At 39.6% G+C, this 22,824-nt stretch overlaps 1 protein-coding gene and 1 non-coding gene across 3 annotated transcripts in view; both read left to right on the top strand.

Moving 5' to 3' along the window:
- The window catches only part of LHFPL6 (LHFPL tetraspan subfamily member 6), a 259,712-nt gene that overhangs the window by 144,871 nt on the left and 92,017 nt on the right, over window positions 1–22,824 (top strand).
- On the top strand, window positions 6,312–6,413 carry LOC114673628 (small nucleolar RNA U13). Its single transcript, XR_003724402.1, has one exon. It is a non-coding gene; the product is annotated as a small nucleolar RNA U13 (small nucleolar RNA).

Raw genomic sequence — 22,824 nt, 5'->3', positions numbered from 1 at the left:
TTTTTAAATTTAAACATTATAAAAAACATGACACATAAAGTATTTTACTTGCTTTTTGAGATTAAGGGTTCTCTATTTTTAGGCAAAAGGTACTGCATGAGTTAAATGCCCATCATTATATACTTCAAGGCTACTCGTAATGGAAATACTGCATAAACCTAAAATTGATATAGCTTAATTCGTCCTTCTTAATTTGCCTGATGCTACCTTTTATTTTTTTTTTTTTTGCTCTAATGTAAATTCAGTGAAATGTTAGATATTTTATTTGAGTAAACGAGGCTTATTTTAAGCCATAACTGCGATGCCATCACTTAAATGTAGTTCTTCAAGTAAAGCCAGTGAAAATGTATTCTATTAGGTGGAAGAATGACCTCAACTCTCAGGGTAAGGCCAAAAAAAGAACGGCCTTGTGTGTTCTTCTGCCTGCTATATGCAGGTGAGTGAAGTCAGCAGGCTTCTCTCTATCCCAAGTGTTCATAAAAAGCTTTTGAAAGGTTAGGATTCCAGGGAGGCCTCTTTGTTCCTGGCATCTCAGTGTATTCCAGGCTGCTTCTGGCACAAGTAGCAACAAGGTCACTATCTCTGGGGGAAGGAAACTGAGACAGATGGACAAAACCAGAGGATGGTACGGAACTATAGAGAACAGAGCCAGCTAAGCAAGAGGAGAGCATTATAAAGAGAAATGGACTAGGATGCCCTGTTTTTAAATGGAGTGGCTGTCCCGGTAATACTATCAATGGATATGTCTGTTTTTCACATCTAAATTTATGCATTGGCCATTATTCTTGCGGCTCTTCCTTTAGCTTGAATTACAGTCTTCAGCATCTTAATTGCGGTGTTTGAATGAGGCAGCAGAAGAGGAATGTGTGTGAGACGCCCGGTGTCTGGGTATCATCATAATGAGCCTAGCAGAGCCCTGCACAAAGTCCTCCTGTCGCCTCACACTCCATGTGAGACAGCACTGGGATCTGTGAAGAAAGGGAGGAGCGTCTCCCTACTGCTGCACTTTACATTTTTAAGACATTATCATAATATAGGAAATTGTCGTTTTACATTTGCATTCACCGAAATGTATTACCCCCCCCCCCCTCCTCCCTTTCTCAGAAGTTTCTAAGTTGAAGGCTGTTATTTCTGAATTTGGTGATTTGTATCAAAACCTGCGCTAACTGGCTTAGTATGTAAGAGTTTCTCTTTGAAGGGCAAACATTTCAAATATTGAGTCCTCCTAGTACTCCATAATCTGGACTGGCAGAAGATTGTTTTTCAGTGCCATGTGCTGTGTTGATTTTCTTTTACTGTGAAGCCTTGTCTGGATTAAACCTGTGTCCTGTGGATTGCTTCACTTCCCTCTGCAGCCCGGTGGGGAGTGGGACCAGCTGGTGTAATTCTGTTGACCTCATTTAAACTCTCTGTTATATACTCTTTTTTTTTTTAACCTTGATGTATCTTTACATAACAAATTGTCTATAGAAAGTTTTTGTTCCTTTAAAGTATGGGGTTCCTCTTGGGGCTTCATGAAGATCATATTCATTCATTTCATGGCCCTGGTCCAAAAATAGTTTTTAAGCTCATCTTATGCACGTGCATGCGGACATACATGCACACACACACATATTTCCTGTAGTTTTACACTTCTGCTTTCTATAGTTTTATTGCTATGCTTAGATAGAATTTTTCTCACAATATTTTACAGAAATTACTTGAATATATACTAGAGTCTTTAGATCTTTAGGAATATTAGTAAAGGATGTAACTTGATAACGCTTTTAAAAAGACCAGGAAAGGAGAATCTATTTGGCTCAACCTACTTTATGAGACTTATTAAAAAGAAAATATTAACAGTAGAGACATATGCTGATAGGACATGTAAGGAATTAAACTATCATTGTAAGACCATGCTTTGTTATAAACAGCTTTTTATGTACTTTGCAAATGTACTACTTTTATCTTCTGAATAACATACATTTGAGTTCAAAACAAGCTCATTTAATAGCCTACAATAGTGCAAGTTTGATTTAGTGGCTTTTTGTGAAAGTTTTCTTTCTTAGGCTAGGTTATGTAATAGGTTGGCTACAGGCCAATTGTTTCTCAGAAAAGGTTAACAATGATTATAAACCCTGATCTTCTTCAATCACAAAGCATTTTCCCAGTTTGGAAATAAATTTACTTATAATAAAATCATAATGCCAACTGATGTTTTTCCTTTACCCATTTTTAATCACCCAATATCTTAGTTGCTGCAGAATAAAACAAAAGTTCAGGTTTTCTTGTTTTTATCAGAAATATGAACAAACTTAATAATATCTTCCATTGACTCTGTAAACTATATTTAATCACACCTCTCCCCATTTCTAAATAAACAAGTAAACAAAACGGATCTCATGACTGGGAGAAAAACCTGACAAGTTGGCATTTTAGCTTCAGTGCACATTTCATGGGCAATCGTAAGCCAGCAACTGGTGTTTCCAATCCGGCTATCTTCCGGAGAGTAGAAATAAAATATTACCTAATATTAGTGTGAGTTAGAATAAAACTTTTCATGGTAAATTTGTGGTAATTGAGGGTCCTAATATGTGACATCAGCTTTTGTTTTATTATTTTGACTCCTATTGTGACATTAATTACATTTTTCTTTCCGGGTCAGGGTCCCTACTGCTCAGTTACTGTATGTTTATAGTCTAATTTAATTTTATAATTGAGCTAAGTAATAGACGGTATGGGAAAATTTTACAGATCACAAAATGGCCTATAGTAACATTAGCTGGAGCCATATGAGATGACTGATATTTGACTGTTCTTGACCTACAGAAATGGTATTCACTTAGTTCAGACCTACCAAAACCCCACTATTTAATCGTTCCAATCAAGAAGCCACCCAGTTAGTACACCTGGGTGAACTAGCAGCACCCACTGAGTGCAGGCAAAATCAGCTGGAAGTTCTTAGAATCTAAGCATGGATAGATAGAGAGAGACACAGACATCACTCTATATAGCCATTTCTAGGTAGATACCTCACACCCACACACCCACATACATATAGGTATTGTTTTAAGTCCTTTAAATGGATAGCTTTCTAAAATGAATTAGTACTTTTATAACTCATTAAACTGACTAAACCAAACAAAATAGGAACTTTCTGAATGAATCAGACATCAGAATGAACATCAACTCTTCTACTATGAATGCAGTACCATGATGCCAGTGGGACCTATTGAGTTATATTAGTTCTCACTGCAGTATCCCCAGACTATTGTGCTTTTTAAGCTTTTGTCAGTTTTAACAGATTTTCTATTTTGTCTACTATTGTATCTCTGCTCTCATAGAACCTATAACAAGTACTAACTCCATTTATTTATGGCTTCTAACATTCTTTGGATTTAGAAAACAGGTCTAAAATATTAGAAAATATTATAAATTTATGTTTTTTTTTTTAGGTAAAGCATAAAAGCAAATAATCTGTAAAACTGATGGTGTATGAGTTTCTCCTCCAAGACAGAGCAAAGAGTTTTATGACTTGACTTTTGTGACTTGACTAATTGATTCTCAGTTGTGTTCCAAATATGAGATGTCAGATGAGTATTTGTGGATACAGGAGATGTTATAAGAAGAAGCCAGGAAAGGTAAATCTGATGCAGAGCTGTGGAAATTAGCAAACTATTCAATCTTCGTTTTAAATTCCCTTTTTTTTTTTTTTTTTTTTTTGCTACTTTCAGAATCATTGAACTCTTAACCATTGACGTTGGAGGGACTTGGCAACTGAGTCACAATTGAGTCACAGATATTGTGACTTTAAATCTTTAGGTTAATAGCACTCACTTTTCAGTGTGGGCTCCAGTGGTATCCACAATATTGAAATCTTAATTGCTTAGATGATTTGGCTCAGTCTGTATATCTTTCTTATGTTCTGTTCTGAAAACAAGTTCCATCATATAAATTAAAGGTAAGGCAGTCTGTTGTGTAAATTTAGGCTCATTTTAAATCCCAAACTTTAAACCGAACGTTAACTATTTCACAGTTACAATATTTTTCGGATGGCAAAATTGTAAATCTAGTTCTGTAAATAATATTGTGGGAAATTCACAACAATTGCAATGTTGGAAAATACTTTTCCTATCAATACTATTTTTTCATATTTTCTTATTTCATATCCATTCACACCCTTGACCAGGACAAATGAGCACATTTTTTATTATAATGCTCACCCTTTATAACCATACAAGTAAAAATTACTTTATTAATTTGTCAGATTTAGAATTAGGTGTTAATGTGTTTGGTACATTAGTGTCTTAAGTACATTTTACACGTATGTGTTTAGTGCCTGTTTCAAGTAACGGTCATGAAATGTAGTGAGGAATATCACTGATCATTCAGAACAGAGGGTCAGTTTACAGTTGACGTGGACGTGGGTATCTGTGAGTGCTGGAGGCCCGTGCGCGGAGGTGCAGTGGAAAAGCTTCCCCGGCTTGTGAAGCAAGTAGCACCTCCCTTACCCTATTAAAGCTGCAGACTAGGAATAAGTTTCCATTGGTGCATTGACATGGTTGAGGCAGTTTTAGAAGGTCTGACAGCACTGGGATTAGCTCCCCAGATCAGATGACTTCTAATGCATCTGCTCACATTGTTTTGCCAGCTTTCAATTGGCCAGGTTCCCCAGTAAGTTCCTTTCATTGCAAATCTAATCCCCTTTACAAAGTAGAGTATTACTCTTAGTTTTGTCCTGAAATAAGCACATTAAGTAATTCGTTATAGTCTTCCAGTAAACGGGTCCTGTTACAGGCATTTTAAATATTTCCAAATGATCTTGTTAGATTAACATCAGTAAATTAAAAGTGTATTTCACCTGCCTGAATTTAGCCAAAAGTTCTATTAAAAAGAATTATAGCCATGTGATTTCTGTTAATGAGGCTTTTCCATATTTAAATCTAGAGCTACCACCAGACCTGACCATAGAAATTTTGTACATTATGTTGTACATCGTTTACAGAAAATGAAAGTAGAGATACAAGAATGAAGAATTTCTATTGTGCCTAATGTCTGCTCTTTTCATAATTACATAATTTAGCCAATACACCAGATTCTTTAGATAACCTTGTTCCCGCCTCTTTAAAGAATCCTTCTCTATTTTGCAAACTTCCCCACTTTCCTACCTGATGAATAAATGTGCAGTATAGACAAAGCTCCCGCATAGAAGCAGGTCGTGTTCCATAATGTATTTGTTTGGACCTCAGAATATTATGATATATAGGATCTGAGGCCAATAAACAAGAGCATATTTAACACAAAATGTACCCTGAATAATAGTGCTATCAAACTGAGTCATCTTGGAGAACATTATTTCTATGAAAAGTGAGGCTTCCAAAAATTTAAATGCAAGCAACAAATCTGCTCTCACTGAAACTCTGTAGCTTTGAGATCTGTGCCTTCCCACCACCCCTGAGAACTGGGAGGAGACTCCCACAGTTCTGAACATGTGATTGATTTGGCCTGGTGCCTGGCTACAATTAAGGAGATTAGGAGTTTGGGAAGAGGGTAGCACAAATATTCTGGGTCAAGGAATTAGAATGAAGATGGGAGGACTATGTGAAGGGTCTGGATGAGGAAAGAGGAATGGAAGAACATCCCCAGATGAATTCCCTCCTTTTTCCTTATGTTTTCTCCTTATCCTTCCTGCTTCTCACTTTCCAGACTTTTCAAAATTATCAGTAATTTATGAAGGGTGGAGAAGAGCAATGGCCCAAATACTCTACTAGGTTGGGGATGGATCTCCCTCTTCTTGCATCCCTCCCTGTTCCTCTCTTGCTCTGTGAGAACTCAACCCTTGAGTGACCTTGGTGCCACTGAGAAGTAGATAGTTGAGACTGAGCACTGGGTGCAGAATATACTCCATGTGTTGTTGAAGAAGCCTGAAGTCCAGTAGCAACAGGTAAGGGAAAGCGGATTCCTCTTTCAGGCTCTCTGGGCTTGCCGGTCTTATCAGTTAGATGTGTGATATTACTGCTTTTCATTTAGTATACACAGTATCTTTCATGGAGTACTCTCCAGCTCAAGAATTCCGGGTCTGATCTTACCTATGGGGTGGAGTTTAATGAATCTGATAAAAATTGGCAGTTCAACCAGGGTCCTCTTAAAGACTTGATTCCTAAGTTAGATGTATCAATTTAAAAAGATGTAGTGAAGTATAGGCATTATGAACAGTAAGAGAAAGTTTAAAAAAAGATTATAAAATTTTCACTTATAATTTCATCTGCTTTTGGATACTCTAGAGAGTCTGCACTGTACTAAATGGGCACACTCAAATTCAATGCATATTGATCCTTTTGTGGTTCATAAGTGTGATGATTGGGTTTCACAGTAATGTGTGAGATGTGCCTCCTTCAGCCTTATCAGGATGTTGGCACATTACCCATCTGATATAAAAAAAAAAGTCAGTACATACTTAACTCTGTGTTCCCATACAAGGCCAACTTAGATTTGTGGTTTGAAAGAATTTGGTCTCTAATGTGTTCATTTAATAGTCTGTGGCTAATTAATTGACTTGGTTAGAATTCAGCTCTAGGGAGCTTAAGGTCAAGGGCTCAATTTCCCTGTGGACCAGTTTATCTTTTCCGTTTCATGGTCATTGATTACACTTCTAATCCCTATTCAGGTGACTTCCAAAGTTATGTTATTGATTATGACGGATTGGATATGCACAAATTAAAGCAAAACCTTTACCAGAGCAAATTTATTGCATATAGTTGACAAGTCGAAATGGCATGCCACTTAGTATCGTGAAGTTTGCTATTGGATGGGACCTAAATGAAAATACCGGCTTTGCCACTTAACTAGAGGGCAATATGGTTTACTTTCCTAAATCTTAGTTTCTCTATCTACACAATGAAGATGGCATCAGCCTCATAGGGAAGCCTTGAGGATCACTGAGATCCTCAGATACAGTGTTAGTTGTGGTACACAGTTGGGACATGATCTTTGTTTACACTGGCCCAGTTCTCTCAGGGTATACTGTCCCATGCTGCATGTCCTAGGGCCTCTGCTTACTCTGTGCTCTGCAGATGGTATCTGTTTAACTTCTGCACCCACCATAGTTCATCAATAGCTGTCTCCAGCTCTACATCAGGAGAGCTTGAGAGCTTGCCTGTGAGGACAGTTTGTTCAATGATTTCTCCTATTTCATAGCACCTTTCAACTAAATGGTTCTGAGTGGTAGGAGTTACAGTGCATAGGAGAGGATGGGAGTCTCATAGAAACATACACAAAAGATAAGTAGGCCTACTCTGTTGGAGGAGATTACATAGATGGGCTTCAGGCTGTATCTGAATCTTCATATTTCTTCCACTTTATCAGGGCCTTCCAGTAAGTTCTCATCCTAAAGTCATTTTCAAGTTTGTGCTCCTAACTACCCTGCTCATTTCCTTATTTGTAAATTTGTTCATCTCCCAGGAGAGGGCTAGAAAGTAATAGGTATCATAAAGAAGACTTGGCATACAAATTATAAATAAGATCAATAAAAATATGACGGAATGATGCTTTTTAATTCTCCTTCTAAGATTATTAGCTCTTTTTTGTGGAGAGAAAAATGCAAATGTGATGCTAATTATGAAGATCCATCTGTTATGCTTAAAGTACCACAGAAAAAAAAGCCTAAATTTAAAGTTCTTCTATAGTACTTCGCAACCTTTGAAGACTCATTTTGGAGAGGCTGTTTCCATTTCAAACAAACTTTGATGTCCTCTAAGGCAGGATGTCTACCTGAAAGACTCTGAGTTGCTATTTGAAGAGGCCAGTTTATTCTGATGTGCCACTATTTTTTGTTTGTTTTATTCTGCTGTACCAAATATGTAGTTAATGGACAACTGAATAATTATTTGGAAAGAATTGTTAAATAAATGATGAAAAGCAAACATTAGATAACTACCAACCCCTGAGTACTTACTCAGCTCAGAATTTGTTTCTTTTAATACCCTTCCTGGGCAGGGATTCCAAAGCGTACTTTAATAAACGTCTATTGAAATCTGTTCTATACTAAGACTGAGCATTCTCCTGGTAATTTGGGTCAGGTCCAGTTTAGGAGCTGGGTGAGAAATTCATCTGACCTCTCTCATCCTGTGTTTTTTTAATTTGTAAAATTGGAAAAGTTATTTTCAATAAATCTTCACAAAGTCCCAAGTTAAAGAACCTGAGTATTGTTAAAGCCCCAAATTCATGTTCTTTCCATTGTGTGATGTGATGTCATATGGCATTTATAAGTTTTATAAGTTTATAAGATTTATAAGTTATCAAGGTAAAGGGAGTGAGTCCATTTCATGCTGCTATAATAGAGTACCACAGAATGGGTAATTAATAAACAATAGAAGTTTGCTGAGCCTATAGTTCTGGAGGTTGGGAAGTTCAGGATCAAGGGGATGTGTCTGGTGAGGACCCTCTTGCTGCATGATAATAAGACTGAAAGCATCACATGGTGACAGTATGCACAAGAGTTAGCAAGAGAGGACTGAATTCACTCCTACGATAATGACAAACTCACTCCTGAGGCAATGCCATTAGTCCATTTAATAAGGGCATCCCTGCCTCTGTGGCTTTGCTGGACTCAGTCCACTCAGCAGGTCTCACAGGTTAAAGTCTTGTGCCTGCAGTTTTTCCTGGCTGGAGTTGCACACTGGTGACTCTGTGGTTCATGGTCTCAGGGGCCACACCACTCCCATGGCTCCACTAGGCATTGCTCTAGCAGGGACTCTCTCCAGTGGTTCCACCCCTGTGACAAGTCTTTGCCTGAGCCTCCAGGCTGTCTGTAACATCCTTTGATACCTAGATGGAGGCTGCCATGGCCCCACAACTCTTGCATTCTGTGTGCCTTCAGAATTAGCACCATATGGATGTTACCAAGTTTTATAGCTTGTACCTTGTGGTGTGGCAGGTGAAGCCACACCTCAGCTCACTTGAACCATGGCTAGAGCATGCTGAGGGATGCTGTACCAGAATTCCAGGAGTGGAGTCACAAGGCAGTGTAGGGCAGCAAATGTTGAAGTCTTGTGGGCACCTCTCTGGAAACCTTGCCCTTGAGGTTCTAGCTTGCCTTGAAGATCTCTGAAATGCCTTCAGGGTCATTGTCCTATAGTCTTGATGAGTAGAACCTGGCTTCCTTCTATCCATATGAATCTGTTTAGCAAATGTCTCTTGGCCACACCTTTAGTATTCTCTCCTGAACAAACTTTTTTATTCTTTATATGGTCAGGCTGATAGTTTTCCAAATCTTGGCATTCTACTTTCCTTTTAATTATAAATCCCATTTTTACATCATTTCTCTCTTCCTTCATTTTACTGTAAGTATCTAAAAGAAGCCATGCAGCAGCTTGAACACTTTGCTGCTTAGATATTTCTTCTGCCAGATATCCTAGTTCCTCACTCTTAAGTCCTGCCTTCCACAAAGTTCTAGGACCTGGACTTAATTCCATGAAGTTCTTTACAACTGTATAACTAGGATAAAGGATGGCCTTTATTCCACTTTCCAATGCTCCTTGACTTATGATGTGGTTACATCTTGATAAACCCATTGTATGTTGAAAATACAGTAAGTCGAAAATACATTTAACACACCAAACCTACTGAACATCATAGCTTAGGATAGCCTACCATAAACATGCCCAGAATGCTCACATTAGCCTATAGACAAAAGCCTATTATATAATCAAGTATGGAATATCTCATGTAATTTATTGAATACTATATTGAAAGTGAAAAAGAGAATGGTTGTATGGGTACTGAAAGAACCATTTCTATTGAATGCATATTACTTTCACACCATCATAAAGTAAAAAAATTGTTTAAGTTGGGGACCATCTATATCTGTTTCTCATGTCTATTTGATACTATATCAGAATGGCCCTTACACTCCGTATTTCTACCAACATTCTGACCATGACGAGTTAAGTAATCCCTAGGAAGATTTAGGTTCTCCGTACAGCTCTTGTCTTCTTCTGAACCCTCACCAGAAATGCCCTTACCACTCCATTTATAGCAATCCAGGCTTTTACTAGCCTGCTGCTCCAAATTTTTCCAGCCTATATACATTACTCAATTCTAAAGCTGCCTCCACTTTTCAGGTATTTGTTATAGCAACAACCCCATTCTGTGTACCAATTTTCTGCCTTAGTCTGTTTTATGCTGCTATAACACACCACCAGAGATTTGGGAGTTTATAAAGAAATGAAATTTATTCTGCTCATGGTCTGGTGGCTGGGAATGCCAAGACTGAGGGACTGCATCTTGCGAGGGTCTTCTTGCTGTGTCAACCCATGACAAGAAAGCAGGAGGGCAAAAGAGTGCACATGAGAGACACAGGAAGAAAAGGGGACAGAACTCATCCTTTTCTCATGAACCAACTCCAGCAATAACTAACCAATGCCCATGTTAATTAACTTACTCCCGTAATAACATCATGAATGCATTTATGAGGGCAGAACTCTTGTGACCTAATCACCTCTTAAAGGTGCCACTTCTAGACACCATTGCCTTGGGGATTCAGTTTCCAACACATGAACTTTGGAGGATGCATTGAAGCCACAGCAGGGACTAATGGAAGACACTAGATATTTTCAACTCTCTGAAAAAGGAGAGAAAGAGAGAGAGAGAAAGAGAACAAGCTTCAGTTAGCTCAGGAACTGAGACATGAGGGCCGGCTCTGATTGAGGACAGTAGTATTTGAAATGATCCCTGAGTTGTTCTCACCATAAAAGCCAGGGATGGAATTTTAAGAAGGAGATTGTTCTTAATAGTGCCAAATGCTGCAGAGAAGTCCAAAAGAGGGAAAACAAAGACAAGGCAAAAATTCACAGTGCAAAAAAACAGAATAGAATTACAGAGCCCGAAGAACCTCTGAAATCTTCATTAATATAATACACATACCAGAAAACTCAGATCAAGAAAGAGAGACACTTAGGCAGAGCTACATAGCTAATCAGCAGTCGTTCCCAGATTGGTTCTGTCTCCTGATTCCCAGTCTATGCCCTCCCTCTCATTTCATGCCTTCTCTTCCCCTTGTAGCTAGTTAGTGCCCATACAGACACTTTAGCACTTTCCAAAGTTTTGATTGTAATGATATTTTAATTAACTCTTTTTTTTTTTTTTTTTTGAGACGGAGTCTCGCTCTGTCGCCCAGGCTGGAGTGCAGTGGCCGGATCTCAGCTCACTGCAAGCTCCGCCTCCCAGGTTCACGCCATTCTCCTGCCTCAGCCTCCCAAGTAGCTGGGACTACAGGTGCCCGCCACCGCGCCCAGCTCATTTTTTGTATTTTTTTTAGTAGAGACGGGGTTTCACCATGGTTTCGATCTCCTGACCTTGTGATCCGCCCGCCTCGGCCTCCCAAAGTGCTGGGATTACAGGCGTGAGCCACCGTGCCCGGCGATATTTTAAATGTGAACATCAGTCTCAGCAGAAAGTTTCTCCACACATGGAAATTTATTTGGGGCAATATAAGTGTTAAACATATTTTTCTTAAGGTTTGCTCAAGAGCTTCTTATACTGAAAAACTTACACATCATCTCTTAATAGCTAAGAATATGTACCCTGATAATAAATAAAGGGAATTTGTGATATGACATTTATAATAATTTAGCAGAATACTTTTTGACATTTTCAAATTTTTCAATTTTCTAATTTTTTAAAAAAAGACTCAGTTCTTTCACATGATCATAAAAGACTATTTGATATGTAGAGACACCTAAAGAAGTTTTAGCCAGCCGGGGGTGGTGGCTCATGCCTGTAATCCCAGCCTGAGGCAGGCGGACCACCTGAGGTCAGGAGTTCAAGACCAGCCTGGCCAATGTGGTGAAACCTGGTCTCTACTAAAAATACAAAATTAGCCGGGCATGGTGGCACATGCCTGTAATCCCAGCTACTTGGGAGGCTGAGGCAGGAGAATTGCTTGAACCGGGGAGGTGGAGGTTGCAGTGAGCCAAGGCCTCACCATTGCACTCCAGCCTGGGCAACAAGAGTGAAATTCTGTCTCCAAAATAAAAAAAAAAAATTTTAGTCCAGGTGCAGTGCAGTGGCTGGCTTACAACTTTAATCCCAGCTCTTTGGGAAGCTGAGTCAGGCAGATTGCTCGAGCCCAGGAGTTCAAAACCAGACTGAGACACATGCTGAAATCCTATCTCTACAAAAAATACAGTAATAGCTGGGCATGGTGGCATGTGCCTGTAGTCCTAGCTACTTGGGAGGCTGAGGTGGGAGGATCGCTTGAGCCCAGGAGGTCAAGGCTGCAGGGGGCCATAATCATGCCTGTGCACCCCAGCCTGGGTGACAGAGTGAGACCCTGTCTCAAAATAATAATAATAATAAAGTATTTTGGTTTTTTTTTTCAGGAATTCTGAATTTAATTGATGAGAAATTGAAGCAATGTATCAGGAAGGCGGTAGACTTTTCCTCCATTTTCCTCCATGGTGGTCCTATAAATTGCTGCCCCAGCCATATTTTAAATTCCTATGGCCAGGTTAGTTTAGGTGTTTTGTTCAGTATTTTTAACTTCCTCATCAACTAATAGCCTAATAAACAATGCATTTAACAAAGCAGGGACCTGGTGCAGTGGCTCACACCTGTAATACCAACACTTTGGGAGGGAGAGGCAGAAGGATCATTCGACCCAGGAGTTTAAGGCCAACCTGAGCAACAGAGAGATCCTTTCTCCAAAAAAACAAAATGAAAAACAAAAACAAAAACAAAAAAAATTAAATTAGTTGGCATGGTGGCACCTGCCTGTGGTCCCAGCTACTCGGGAGGCTTGTATTAGTCCATTTTCATGCCGCTGACGAAGACATACCTGAGACTGGGTATTTTACAAAAGAAAGAGGTTATTGGACTTAGAGTTTCACATGGCTGGGGAGGCCTCACAATCATGGTAGAAGGTAAAAGGCACATCTCACATGGCAGTAGACAAGAGAAGAGAGCTTGTGCAAAGAAACTCCCATTTTTTAAAACCATCAGACCTCGTGAGACTCATCCACTATCACGAGAACAGCACAGGAAAGACCCACCCCTGTAATTCAATCATCTCCCACCAGGTTCCTCCCACAACACGTGGGAATTGTGGGAGCTACAATTCAACATGAGATTTGGGTGGGGACACAGCCGAACCATATCAAGGCTGAAGCAGGAGGATTGCTTGAGCCCAGGAGGTCAAGGCTATAGTGAGCCATGAGTGCCCCTCTGCACTTCAGTCTGAGTGACAAAGCAAGACCCTGTCTCAAAAACGACAGCAATAACAACAAAAACAAGGCAGGTATCAAGCTCCAAGAAAGGGTGTATCTGTGTAACTGGAGATTATAAATAAAGTCAAAGAAAGGGCCTATGTATTTGCTATCTGTTTTCTGTTTGTTTATGTGCATTTGTATATAAAGACTCGTGTCTCACTTTGTTGCCCAGGTGGGTCTTGAACTCTCTGCCTCAAGCAATCCTCCCACCTTGGCCTCCCAGAGGGCTTAAATTACAGGCATAAGCCACCACACCTGATGGGCTCACTGTTTTTTAAACAGAGTATAGACCACACCAAAGCTCTGGGCTCTGAGCCAACCCAGAGTAACACTATGGAGTTGACTAAATTTGTCTTTAAATTTATACCCACCACCTTCACCCAGTCATTATACTTACCTCTTCCTTAGGAAATGTGATGTATCATTGCAGTCTCTCCAGATAACTCTCTAAGATATCTTCTGCTCATCTGGTTATATGATCTCTCTCTCAATGCCATTTTAAGCCATGATGAGACTTCTTCCTCTAATACATACTTTACTGTTCAGGCTCTGTGTATTAACTGATTAAACTTAAAAACAGTTACTTAATGAGGTTGGACTAGAGAAGACTGTAGCCACTGTTACTGCATTAGTTCATTTTCACACTGCTGTAAAGAAATACCTAAGACTGGGTAATTTATAAAGAAAAGGGGTTTAATTGACTCACAGTTCTACAGATTGTACAGGAAGCATAGCAGCTTTTACTTCTGCAGAGTCCTCAGGGAGATTTTAATCATGGTAGAAGGCAAAGGGGGAGTGAGGGAGGCACTTCACATGCCAGAGGAGGAGAGAGAGAGAGAGAGAGAGAGCAGGGAGGTGCTACAGGCTTTTAAACAACCAGCTCTCATGAGAACAGCACCAACGGGGATAGTGTTAAACCATTCATGAGAAACAGCCCCCATGATCCAATCACCTCCCACCAGGCCCCATCTCCAACATAGGGATTTATAATTTGACATGATATTTGGGCAGGGACAAAGATCCAAACCATATTATTATACCCTAGACCCCTCCAAATCTTATGTCCCACCTCATATTGCAAAATACAATCATGCCTTCCCAACAGTCCCCCAAAGCCTTAACTCATTCCAGCATTAACTCAAAAATCCAAAGTCTAAAGTCTCATCTGAGACAAGGCTAGTCCCTTCCAACTATTAGCCTGTAAAGTCAAAACAAGTTAGTTACTCCGAAGATACAATGTGGATATAGGCATTGGGTATATTCTAAAAAGGAGAAATTGGTCAAAAGAAGGGGGCTACAGGCAAGTCCAGGACCCAGCAGGGCAATCATTACATCTTAAAGTTCCAAAATAATCTCCTTTGACTGCATGCCTCACATTCAGGGCACACTGGTGCAAGGAGTAGGCTACCAAAGCCCTGGGCCATTCCATCCCTGAGGGTTTGCAGGGTTCAGCCCCCTTGGCTGCTCTCAAGGACTGCCATTGAGTGCTTGCGGCTTTTCCAGGCACATGGTGCAAGCTGTTGATGGATCTAACATTCTGGGGTCTGGAGGATGGTGGCCCTCTTTTCACAGCTCTACTAGGCAGTGCCCCAGTGGGGACTTTGTGTGGGACTCCAACCCCACATTTTGCCTCTGCATTGCCCTAGTAGAGGTTCTGCATGGGGGCTCCATCCCTGCAGCAGGCTTCTACCTGGACATTCAGGCTTTTCTGTACATCCTCTGAAATCTAGGTAGAGGCCCCTAAACCTCAACTCTTGTACTCTGCATACCTTCAGGTTTAATACCATATGGAAGTTGCCAAGGATTAAGGCTTTCACCCTCAGAAACTGTGGCCTGAGCTTTACCTGGGCCCCTTTGAACCACAGCTGGAGCTGAAACGTCTGGGATGCAGTAAGCAGGGTTCTGAGTCTGCAGAGGGCAATGGGGCCCTGGGCCTGGCCCAATAAACCATTATTCCCTCCTTGGCCTCTGGGCCTGTGATGGGAGGGGCTTCCCTGAAGGTCTCTGAAATGCCTTCAAGGCCTTTATCTCATTGTCTTGGATATTAGCACTTGGCTCCTCTTTACATATGCAAATTTCTGCAGCCTGGTTAAATTCCTCCCCTGAAAATGGGCTTTTCTTTTCTACCATATGGCCAGGATGCAAATTTTCCAAACTTTTAGGCTCTGTTTCCCTTTTAAATGTAAGTTCCAATTTCAGTTCATTTATTTGCTTATGTATATGACCATAGGTGGTTAGAAGCAACAAGGTCACATCTTGAATGCTTTGCTGCTTAGAAATTTCTTCCACCAGATACCCTAAATCATCAATCTCAAGTTCAAAATTCCACAGATCCTTAGAGCCGGGGCACAATGCAGCCAGGCTGTTTGCTAAAGCATAGCAAAAGTGACCTTTACTCCAGTTTCCAATAAGTTCCTCATTTCCATCTGAGATCTCCTCAGCCTGGACTTCACTGTCTATATCACTATCAGAATTTTGGTCACAACAATTTAACAAGTCTCTAGGAAATTCCAAACCTTTTTTCATTTTTCTGTCTCCTTTTGGGTATCCCAGATGGTTCTAACCTCTGCCTGTTACCTAGTTCCACACTTTTAGGTATCTTTATAGCAGTGTCCCTCTTCTGGGTACAAATGTTTATATTAGTTAATTCTTGCACTGCTGTAAAGAAATACATGAGACTTGATAATTTATTAAGGAAAAATATTTAATTGGTTCATGGTTCTTCAGGTTGTTCAGAAAGCATAGAAATTTCTGCTTCTAGGAAGTCCTCAGGGAGCTTTGAATACTGGTGAAGGCAAATGGGGAGAAAGGCACTTCCCATAGCCAGAGCAAGAGGAAAAGAGGGAGTGGGGAGGTACTGCATACTTTTAAACAACCAGATCTCATGAGAACTCACTCACTATCACGAGTACAGCACCAAGGGTGATGGTGTTAAACAATTTATGAGAAACTGCCCACATGATCCAATCACCTTCCACCAGGCCCCAACACCAACATTGGAAATTACAATTTGACATGATATTTGGGCAGGGAGACAGATCCAAACCATATTCATTACCCATTATAGTGATGTCTAAGAAAAGCAGGATTAAATGGAGAGTTAGAATCTAGAATTACAGTAATAACAACAATACTAATAATATGATTATAAAAGCACAGCAGCTTACATGTTTTGAGCACTTACCATCTACCAGAATATGTAAGCCTTTTTATATTATAATAAGTCTGTAAAATTTCTCACCTTTTGAATGAGGAGAGGTCTAGGCACGTTATAAAATATATCCGAGGATTTAGAGCTGTGGATTTCATCACAGGTCTGTTGAGTTCCAGTGGCTTAACTACTGTGCAATCAAGTGGTTAAGTGGACCCAACATGTAGGTCACTCTTAGGATCCACATAAACCTCCCATTGTTGGTGCCATAGCTGTATTTAACAGCCATTATTAGGCACACACTGGGATGTTGAAAAGTCACACTAACTCAGGAAATTACAGTGATCAACATGATATTGATGTGTAACCTGCAACAGGTATGACCACACAAACCATAACATCGCTGTGCTTTATAATACATAATTTTAGAGAACAATGATTTAATATTTGTTGATAACCTGCAGATGAGGGGAAAAGTTGTTTTATCAGTTAGTATACTGATAGTATACTTATAGTTTATAAGTATTGGTAGGAACTAGAAGGTTAAAAACTTTTGACTAGGTGGGCAGGGGCTATGGAGAAGAAATATGTATATCAAGAATTGCCATCAGAGCGGGAAGAAAGGAAGGGATTGAATAAAAATGAACAGGGCAATGAAAAGGGAAGAGATGTTTCTCTAGACTAAAGCTATTGTCATGTATGATGTAATTCAGTTATTCATTTGTTTGTTAATCGGTTACTTTTTATTTAAGCAAGCCATGCTCATTTTAAAAATTTTAACAGGACATCAAAAATAAAAATTATATTACTCATAATTTCACAACTTTACTGATATAGTTAACATTGAAGTACATCTTTCTTCAGCTATTTTTCTCTGCATGTTGTATTTTATTTTGGGATCTTTTTGCATGTACTCCTCTAGAATGTTCACTGGCTGCACACAATTTTCTTATATTACTGGTTTTCAAATGATTTGGCCTCAGGACCCCTTTACATGCTTAACAATTGTTGAGGACTCCAAAGGATTCTGGTTTATACGATTGATACTTAAAGTAAAAATTAAAACTGAGAAAAGCTTAACATATTTATATAGTTATTAATTTAAAAATAATATTAAAACCAAATACATGTTAATATAAATAAATATATTTTCCAGAACAAAAGAATAGTTAAGAGTGACATTGTTTTCCAATTTTTTGTGAGCATCACTTCTTTAGTGACTGGTTTAATAGAAAATAGCTAAGTTCTCATATGTGTGCATATGACCTGTTTCAATATGTTGTTTTGATTGAAAATATGAAGAAAATACAGGTTCATACAAATATGTAGTTATTAAAGTGGCATTTTAATAGCATTTTGAGATAACGTTGAATATTCTTTGATGCCACACCAAAACTTGATGGGTAGTTGTTTCTAAAGGTTGGTTGAAATGTGGAATCCATGAGTTCTTCGTATTTCGCTATGTATAATATATATATATATATAATCCACCATCCTGTCTTGCATTTTGAATGGAGACTTTACCCATGCATAATTCTGTGATATTGTACATTAGTCATTTGGAAAATAACATTCTGAATTACATTCAACTTCTACATGTTGATACATTTTACTTCATAATATATAAAATATCATATAATGACCTCATCTAAAGGTCTTTAAGTATTGAGGAGCTTCCAAGCATACTGTGACAGAAACAAATCTTCCAACATTCTTATATTTGCTTGAAAGCTCAAATTTTACCATTGGCAACAAACAACTGTCAATGTGGATTCACTTTCCTCTTGGATAAAACATTTGCCCATGGCTCAAGTCTGGACAACAATACTTTGTCCTTTGTTGTTTCAAGTGAAATATTTTCATTAAAAAAAGGTTAATTTGGCTAAAAACCCAAAAACTCATTACACAAGTGCTTTATCTCAAGATAGCCATCATCTTTCTATGTGCGTATTTCTCATTTTGTCACAGAATATTAAAAAGATATGTACTCAGAGGTTGATTTACTTCTTTATCAAGGATATTCTTAAATAACATTGGCATTTTTTGATTGCAAGCGTGGAGGTGAAGTCTACATGACTGGGAGTAGTACAGTTTGGTGCTGCAACCTTGACTCATGCTAAGGGCCATGCAATTTAACCTACCATTTCATTTGGGCCATCAGTGAGGATGTCAGCTTGGTGAAAATGGGTAGTAACATTGCAATGTTACTATGAAAGCAAGTTGAAAAACAATTTAACCTGGCACCAAAGTGATTGACATGTTTATAGCAATTTGACTACTATATAATATGCAAAGGAAAAAATGAAATTGGAATCACTCATGTTACAAATGCTTGATAGAGAAACAGCATCAGAGCAGAAAACATGGATTCTGGAGTTAGAATTCTGCTGCCTTCTTTGCATGCTTATTAGCTGTCTGACTTTGGACAAGTCATTTAATTTCCCATTCTTCATCGGTAAAAGGTCAATAATACATTTTCTTACAAAGATGTTGTAAAGGCAAAACAAGGCTGTGTGGAAAGTGCCTGATACAGTACCCAACATGTAGTAGGTCTTCCCTAACTAGAAGCCATTATATTTTTATTAATGGGAAAAGATCTCCCCAAATCAAGGTCTGGGGCCAAGAGGTGTCTTATCTAGATCCATGCTGCCTCTGAGCATGCAAATCAAAGAATCCATTGGTAGATGTGGTTGCAGGATGTGGGAAGAAAAATAGGAATCCAAAAACCTGATACAAGAGTCTGTAAGAGTCATCAAAACAGAAAAAGGGTCACAGATAGCAGGCTCTTTGCTGTCTTCTCCCAGAGAGCCAGGGAAACAGGAGCAGGAAATCGATGGGTTGAAGGGAGTAGAAGAAACAGATTTCATCCCAAAGGAGGTTCCTGGTGACTGCTGGATTATTCAGACTTCCTGGCTGAGAGAGCTGGTTTACAGGGCCAGGGTGGGATGGATAGGAATTCTTATACTTTTAGACTGAATAAGAATTTTCTTGCTAACATGACAGCTTTGAGCAGCAATCAAGGGCTTCAAATTTCCACAACATCTGAGGTCGCTCAATTTATACTTAACTTGCCAGTTTTGTTATTATTTCCAGTGTCATATTAGATTCTTGGTAATAGTTGTTTATCATTGAATATCAGATTGACACTAATTCTTTCTCTGGGGTCTTCTCTACAGATCACTGACTTTGAACAGATGTACATGTCCAGCTGTCTGCAACCTTGTCAGGGGTTTCCTCTGGCTTAGTTGGTACTTTTTGATATTTATTAAGCACTCTTCAACATGATGAATCATCAAAGGATTATGTGTATAACATTCCCTTTACTTTATTATATAAAGTGTATTAAAGATAGAATTGCACATGTGCGCTTATCATGTAAGTTATAAAGCTCTTGATCCCCCCAAAATGCCAGTCATTTCCAGTACTTAGCTTTGTTAGAATTTCTTTTATTTTTTAGTTGATCGGTTGACTTGTTCTCTAGAGTTAAATATACATCATGGTGAGAGTTAGGTGCTATTTAGTAAAAAAAGGATTACTCACCAAATTAGTTGTTTCTTAACAACTTATTGATAGATACTTAATTATCAGAGCCTTATAACAATTTAGAGGTAGGAGAGCTTAGCTGGCCAGCTTAGTTCTCCTACCTGTAAATTCGCATAAGGCTCCAATCTGTTGATTTTAGCATCAGAAAGCAAGATCTAGTGACTGGATAGCTTGAATGGATTTTTGCGTATGTATTTCTTAGCCTCATAGGAGGATAACTTGAAAATAATTTGTTTTCTGTTTTGGTATTTGTTTTCATATTAACAACATATGTATTCTATATTTCAGCCATAAAATTGGGGTAAAACGAAAATGTTTAGTCATCTGTTCAGTGATAGATTGACTGACTGACTGATTAATTAATTGATTCAGTGACCATGTGTTGGCTGCTTATTATGTGGCAGGCAGTGTTCTAGGTCCTACAGAAACAGCAATAAATAAAACTGATAAAAATATCTGAATTTGTGGGGCTTAAATTTTGGGAGTGGAGTGGGAGGAGGGAGAAACAAACAATTTTTTTTTGAAGTAAATCATTAAGCACATTGAAAGATACCAAGTGCAAAGGAAGGAAAAACTTATACAACCAGGAAAGGAAACAATAACTACCCGGGACGGAGGTGGGTTGCAATTTTAATGAGGCAGTTGAGGAAGACCTAATTGAGAGTGAGATTTGAACAAAGATGACATAGGAGAGGGGGTGAACCCTGCAGAGGAAGGGAGAGAGGTTGAACCCTGCAGGGGAGAGGAGCGTTTCAGGCCAAGGGATGAGCCTGTGCAGAGGCATTGAGGGGAGACAGCAGGGATGGTAGCATGTGTCAGAGAGGAGTGAAAAGGGAGGGAATGGACAGAGGGGAAAGCCATTATAAAGTCTGAGCACATGACCGGGCGCGGTGGCTCATGCCTGTAATCCCAGCACTTTGGGAGGCCGAGGCAGGTGAATCACGAGGTCAGGAGATCGAGACCATCCTGGCTAACATGGTGAAACCCCGTCTCTACTAAAAATACAAAAAATTAGCCAGGCGTGGTGGCAGGTGCCTGTAGTCCCAGCTACTTGGGAGGCTGAGGCAGGAGAATGGCGTGAACCCAGGAGGTGGAGCTTGCAGTGAGTCAAGAGCGCACCACTGCACTCCAGCCTGGGTGACAGAGTGAGACTCCGTCTCAAAAAAAAAAAAAAAGAAATAAAAAGTAAAATGAAGTCTGAGCACAGTGTAAAGTGATCTGCCTTATGTTTTAATAGAATCACTCTTGCCACTGGGTTAAAAAGACTGTATTGGGTGTGTCTTAAATTATTTGTGCTGTTATAACAAAATACCACAGACCGGTAATTTTGAAATAAAAGACACTTATTTCCTTACAGTTGGAGGCTGGGAAGTCCAAAATCAAGGCACCGGCAGGTTAGGTGTCTGGTACGGCTCGTTCATCTAGATGTCCTCATGTGGTTCAAGGGACAGAAGGGTAAAAGCAACCCAAGCGGGGTTCCTTCCAGCCTTTTTATGAGGCACTAATCTATTCATGAAGGTGGAGCCCCCTTAACTTAATCATTTCTCAAAAGGCCCCACATCTTAATAACACCACAATGGAGATTCAATTTCAACACCTGAATTTTGGGGGACACATTCAGACCATAACAGGGGGTTGGGACAGACACAAGGAAAAAAAATGGGAGGGATTACGATTAAGCCAGGTGAGAAATAAGGGTGACTTGGGGCGGAGTGATAGCTGGGTGGTGAGAAATGGTTAAATATTTTAAAAATCGAACCAACAGGTTTGCTGACAGATTCGATGTGGAATATGAGATGAAGCCACCCCAAAAATTCTACAGGGCTTTCGGCTTATGTAATAAACGATGAGAGTTTAGAGTTTTCCTCAACTTAGATGGAGACGACAGTGTATGGGTGGTTTTTTAAGTGAGGGAGTGGTGTTGATCAAGTATTCAGTTTCAGATATGTTAAGTTTGAGATTTCAATTAGACATCAAAGGAATAAGAAAAGTTGGAAGGTTGAGAAGGACAATGGATATTTCAGTCTTGGGATTCAGACAAAAGGTATGTGCTGGAAGTATGAGTTTGTAGGCGTTGTGTCCGGAATTGGTTCCTTCTGGTGGATTCTTGGTCTCGCTGACTTCAAGAATGAAGCTGCGGACCCTCGCGGTGAGTGTTACAGTTCTTAAAGATGGTGTGTCTGGAGTTTGTTCCTTCAGATGTTCGGATGTTTCTGGAGTTTCTTCCTTCCGGTGGGTTTGTGGTCTTGCCGACTTCAGGAATGAAGCCACAGACCTTCGCAGGGAGTGTTACAGCTTTTAAAGATGGTGTGTCCGGAGTTTGTTCCTTCGGATGTTCAGATGTGTACAGAGTTTCTTCCTTCCAGTGGGTTCGTGGTCTCGCTGACTTCAGGAGTGAAGCCGCAGACCTTCGCAGTGAGTGTTATAGCTCTTAAAGATTGCAAGTCCAGAGTTGTTTGTTCCTCCCAGTGGTTCATGGTCTCGCTGACTTCAGGAGTGAAGCAGCAGACCTTTGCAGTGAGTGTTACAGCTCATAAAGGTAGTGTGGACCCAAAGAGTGAGCAGCAGCAAGATTTATTGTGAAGAATGAAAGAACAAAGCTTGAAAAGCATGGAAGGTGACCCAAGCGGGTTGCCACTGCTGACTTGGATGGCCAGCTTTTATTCCCTTATTAGGCCCTGCCCATGTCCTGCTGATTGGTCCATTTTACGGAGTGCTGATTGGTCCGTTTTTACAGAGTGCTGATTGGTGCATTTACAAACCTTCAGCTAGAAACAGAACCCTGATTGGTGCATTTTTACACAGTGCTGATTGGTGCATTTACAAACCTTTAGCCAGACACAGAGTGCTGATTGGTGCATTTTTACAGAGTGCTGATTGGTGCGT

Source organism: Macaca mulatta, chromosome 17 (genome assembly GCF_049350105.2).
Source record: "Macaca mulatta isolate MMU2019108-1 chromosome 17, T2T-MMU8v2.0, whole genome shotgun sequence".
Classification (NCBI taxonomy): Eukaryota; Metazoa; Chordata; class Mammalia; order Primates; family Cercopithecidae; genus Macaca; species Macaca mulatta.
The sequence above is the reverse complement of the archived record's forward strand: the minus strand, read 5'-3'. Positions and strand labels throughout refer to the sequence as shown.